The sequence below is a fragment of the Lygodium microphyllum genome, chromosome 19 (assembly GCF_053477565.2).
Source record: "Lygodium microphyllum isolate KBCC chromosome 19, Lygodium_microphyllum_v1.1.10, whole genome shotgun sequence".
In the NCBI taxonomy this organism is placed as follows: domain Eukaryota; kingdom Viridiplantae; phylum Streptophyta; class Polypodiopsida; order Schizaeales; family Lygodiaceae; genus Lygodium; species Lygodium microphyllum.
Window position 1 is genome coordinate 128,150,334 of NC_141153.1, and position 6,000 is coordinate 128,156,333.

Consider the following 6,000-nt stretch of genomic DNA (forward strand, 5'->3'; position numbering starts at 1 on the left):
AAAGCTATATTGTACAATGGAACATCCATGTAATTACCTACACAAAAACCAAATAAAAGAAAATAGGAGGTGGTCTAAATAAAATCGATCCTTGCACTACTATTGCACTTGCTTTTATGGTTGTGGTGTAAGGGTTTCCAATATTCAAGTTTAAATCTACAAGGGTTCAAAATTTGAATCATGGAATTACCTTAAGCCATCTTGGAGGCTTTGGACCATCACGTTGAGCCATGGGGTATGGGGATGAGAGATGTCTAGGGTTGTTCTTGCTTGAGCTCAAGAAGCATAGGAAGACCATCCTAAGACAAAGGAGATTAGTGCCTGTAACCTATCAAGAGAGAGGGTGCTCATAGACTTCTTAACCACAATTAGCACTAAAGCATTATTGAGATGTTGAGCTTTACATGTATCCACTACACGTCTTGATAATGTGGTAGGATATTTATTATTCACTAGCATGTTAGCTAATCCTATAGCTAGACTACACCCACATAGTCCATCCTTGGTTAGGGCACATTCATCGTGCCACCTCTTCTTTTCTTAGTGGGTTCACACTTAGTGACCGTATATACATGTGTTATAGTGCTCCTATTTTAGTCTTTGATCATGTTTCAGACTTAGTTTTTTTGTGTGGAAGAAGAATGAAAAAGAAGAAGATTTTAGCTCTATATCTTTGTGTTCTCAAGTCTCCATTACTTTTATATGTGTGCCCTTAGGTTCTTTACCTCTCTCCCCTCTTGTCTATTTTCATGATTTAGAGCTGTCCCATGACTATGCAGAGCTCAATTGAAGATTGAGGTGAAGGCGTTTGAGCATGAAAGCAAGCAAGTAATAAGTTAGAAGTTCTTCTACCTTGCTTGGTTTGCCTTAGGTTATAGCCGCAAGAGGCTCCTAAGGCCGGCAAGGTTATAGCTTTCGAATGCAATGAAACTTGGTGAGCAGGAAGAACAATGTATATACTGCAACAATATCTTTTATGGCTTAGGCACTATGATTTTTAGCATTTGAGATCATTTCGGCCTCCTTTTTGAACCTACCAATGGTTTCAACAACAAATTTTGGGTATATTGTAGTTTTGACTGTGTTGGCTATTTACAAGTGCACATGTTACACATTTTGAATCTATAAGGTTTCATGTGTTTGTTGGGTTGCAGACATAGGAGGCATTTGCATATAAATGATAGATTATGGTTTTTGTTATGTAATCAGTGAAAAAGACTGCATGTTTAGTTATGGTGCACTTTGTATCAACTTACTTGTTGTAGATTGCAATTTTTTACAAGTTTGTTGTGCCAAACTGGTTGACAACTTCAACCAAATTGTCAACAAGAAGCTTGATAAGAACAATTATCTTGCATGGAAATTCAAGATGACAAATTTCTTGAAGGATAAAGGTGTTTGAAATTACATTGTAGGAGACATGGTAGGAGCATCCGAAGTTCCTATGTGAAATGCTATTACATAAAATTAGTAAAGGCTAGGAAAGATTGGGAGCAGACACAGAGTAAAGTCATGTACTGGTTGTCTGATAATGTCACAAATAGCATGATGGGCTATTTGTAGGAATCTAATACCCCCACTATTGCATAGAAAAATCTAGCAAGCCTATTCGAAGTAAATACAAAGGCTAGAAAGTTGTATCTCAAGTTAAAGTTGAATCAAGTGAAAAGAGAAAGCATGTCCATTAATGATTATGCCTTGAAGATCAAGAGTATTGCGGAGGCTCTTGGATCCATTAATGTGATAGTTGATGAGATGATGATATTATGTGTGCATGCTTAGATGGACTTGGAGATGAACACAAGAGCTTCGGTCATCTATGAATAGGAGGGATGATATTCCTGATTTTGCAAACTTGAATTCTATGCTAATACTTGAGTTAAAAAACCTTGGCTCGGATTCATCTATTTCTCAAAGCAAGAACAAGTCTAAACATGTGTTTTACTCTACAAGCTGAGGTTGAGGTTGAGGCAGAGGCCAAAGTGGTAGTTGTGGTTAAAGTTATGATACATAGTAAAATAGAGAAGGATAGTTATAACGAAAAGGGACTCAAAGAGGCCAAGTTGTAGATTCTAATAGGCAACATAATTCTGGTGATAGCAAGAATGCTGGTATTGTGGTCAAAAAGGTCACATTTCCAAAACATGTTTCAAAAGGAAGGCTGAAATTAGAAATTAAAAAAAAGCAACAAGGTAATTATACATCAAGCATAAAAAACAATGATGACAAAAGTGAACAATGATTTGTTATGCATCAGTTTATGAATACTATGATTGCTAATGGTTCATCAAAGAATGATGTATGGTACGTTGCCTCAGGTACCTCTAATTACACGACTTCTCACGGAGAGTGGTTTAGAGAGATGTGTAGTCCAAAGTCTCCAAGCTACGTGGAGATAAGGGATGATATAACTCACACCCATTACTCATGTTGGAATGTTCTTTTGAGTATGCAAAATGGTAAAACTAAGTACTTGATTGATGTGTTGCACGTCCCAAATATTACTTAAAACTTGGTTTTTATTGGTCAAATAATAAAACAGGGATTGTAGGTTCAGTTCACAATTGATGGTTGTTATGTAAAAGATCTAAAAATTTATTACAGGTTGATTGCAAAAGAAAAACATGTTAGCAGTGAATGTGTACGGACTTAATGATATACAGTCAAAACAGATTGTGGATGGCTTGTCCAAGGTTAGGATTGATGGGATAAATAAAGTATGTTAAGCATGTTAATTTAAAAAGCAAGCAAGACATGTGTTTTCACATAAAAAGCATGTATGTAAGAAGCCACTTGAAGTGATACACTTTAATGTATGGGATCTTATAAAGACTACAACTTTGAGTGGTTGCAAGTATTATGTTTCGTTCATTGATGATCATCCTCGCAAAGAATGGGTTTACTTTATGTATGAGAAAAGTGAGATGTACACTCACTATAAAAGTTTTAAGGCTTTGGTTGAGAAAAAGACAAGGTTGCATATTAAATACCTAAGATCCGATGGAGGAGGAGAATATCTCTCTAATGATTTTTCTCATTTTTTATTTAAAAATGGTATACAAAGGCAATATACATGTAGATATACTTTGTAGCAAAATAGAGTTACTGAGCTAAAAAACATGCATTTTGCAAAGGTGGCTTGTGCATTGATGTTAGAAAGAAACTTGCCTCATTACTATTATGTTAAAGCAGTTGCTACTACTATATACATTATGAACAAGGTACCCACTCTATTGTACATAATATGACACTTAGAGAGAAGTTTACAAGTAGAAAGACAAATCTGTCCCATATGAAAGTATTTGGATGTATTGTTTATATGCATATTCCTGCTGAGTTGCACAAAAAATTGGATCCCAAAGCAAAAAAATGTATACTTGTGAAATATTCTCTTGAGTAGAAGGGATATAAATATTATAACTCTATCACACATGAGTTGAGATTTAGTATGGATTTTTTTTTTCATAAATGAATAGCTAGTATAGTAATGTATAGAATGCAATTGGGGCTGATGAGCATGAGAGTGTGGTGTGTGCACAAAATAGGTCGGCAATCACAATTATTGAGTGAACCACAAGAGTCTCTTAGTCATGGTTCTATTGATAGACCTTGAAGTGGTAGATTGAGGTCATAAGTTACTCCACCAAGTACATCACAAATGTCAAGAAAATGTAAAGAGAAAGTTGGGGACTCACTTATTATGACAGATGTATCATTAGGTTTCTCTCACATTGATGTTGATTCAGATGGCTCTGAGTAGATATTGGATAAGGAGTTTGGGATTCCATCTATTAAAACACATGATGCGCGGAAGGCATAAGAGGATGCTAAAGTAGCTGGTAGCGATCTAGGTCCATGCAAGTCAAGTAGGATAAGAAAGCTGATACATCAATTAACATATGATAACTATGTACCTCATTACCATGTATACACGGGTAAGGTTGTGCAAGAAGTGGAGCATACTTGTTTTGAGGATGTAGTGGAGAATGAGTATTAGGATCGTGTTATGGATGAAGAAATGACTACGCTTAAGAAAAACGACACATGGGAGTTGGTGCCTTTATCTTAAGGCAAGAAAACTATTAGTTGCAAATGGGTTTGCAAGATCAAGATGAATCTATAAAGCGTTATAAGTCACGATTGACTGCCAAAGGATATGTGAAAAATCATAGTATTGATTATGAGGAGACTTTTTCTCCAGTGGCTAAAATGGCTACTGTAAGGGTTGTCATAGCAATGGTTGTATCAAAAGATTGGATTGTGCATCAAATGGATGTTAAGAACTCCTTCTTACAAGAGGAGTTGTAAGAGGAAATTTATGTGAAGCAACCACCTAGTTATATGGAAGAGAGTCATCCAAATTATGTATGTAGGCTTTGTTAGGCCTTGTATGGGGGTTGAAGCAAGCATGCAGGGCATGACATGACAAGATTATAGAGTCTCTTATCAGCATTGGATTTTGCAAAGCACAAGCTTATTACTCACTCTATGTATGTGAGAGTGATGCAAATATTGTGGTCATTACTATATATATGGATCATTTTATCATTGTGGGTGATAGTGAGTTAGAGTTTGATCATGTGAAGGATCTCCTCAAGATTGAATTTGAGATAAAGTATTTGGGAGAGCTACACTATTTCCTCAACATAGAGATAATCAGGACTCCAAAGGGTATATGGTTGTCACAATAATAGTATACCTTGGAGATGTTAAAGAAGTATGGTATGGTTGATTGCAAATCTATTTATATGCCTTTAAATATTGATGCTAAGATTAGTAGCTTAGTGCACATGAGGGTGACTTGATTGTTTAAGAACATCACTATTTATTGAAAGATTGGTAGCCTTATTTATTTGATTCCAAACCTAAACTACACAGTTGGCTTGGAGAGTCTTTTTATGTAGTTTCCACGAAAGCCACATTTGGATGCAATGCGGTGCGCATTGTATTATGTCAAGTCCACATTGGATTATATCTTATTCTATGGTGCAAGTGTACCATTGGACTTACATGCTACATAGATGCAGATTGGGCTGGTAGTATTTTAGACAGGAGATCTACCAATGGTTTTATATTTTCCTTTGGCAGTGTTGTTGTTACTTAGAGCAGCAAGAAACAACCAATAGTCGCCTTCTCTACTACAAAGGCAGATTTTAGAGGTGTTGCGATTGCAACATGTGAGGTAGCTTGGTTACACAACTGTTGATTTGGGGATATATGTGGATAAGAAGGTTATCATCAGTAGATGATAACCTTAGTAGTATTCAATTGGCTAGGAGCCTAGTGTATTATGTGTGGACCAAATACATATAACTCCATTACCATTGCATGTGGCAGCAGGTTGTAATGGTAGATAATATTGATTTGGTTTATGTCTGTAGCATAAAGGATCAAGCTACAGATGTTTTCACCAATGCCTTGGGATTTGAGAAGCTTTAATGCTTTAGGACTATGCTTGGATTTCACAAGCTTGTACTGAGCTCAAGGGGAAGTGTTGAGATATCAAGCTCTACTTGAGTTAGCATACACTACTTGTCTTGGTGATGTGGCAGGATATTATTCACTGGCATGTTAGGTGACCAATATGAGGATACACCAGTGATTCTAGAGCTAGACTACACCCACATAGTCCATCCTTGGTTATGGCACATTCATTGTGCCACCTCTTCTTTCATTAACGAGTTTACACTTAGCGACCACGTGTACATACGTTGTGGTATTTTCATATTAGTCTTTTATCATGTTGCAGACTTAGTTCTTTTGTGTGGAAAAAGAAGAAGAAGAATTCAACCCTATCTATCTGTGTTTTCAAGTCTTCATTGCTTTTGTGTGTGTGTTCTTGGATTCTTCATCTCTCTCCCCTCTTGTTTATTTTCAAGCATCACCCTCTCCCTCAATGGTAGACTATTCACATTTAGGCAAGTCATTTTCTTGAGGAGTCACCTTGGAGCAAGCCATAGCCCTATGCCAGGTGAGGCATACTCAACCTCTAGGATAATG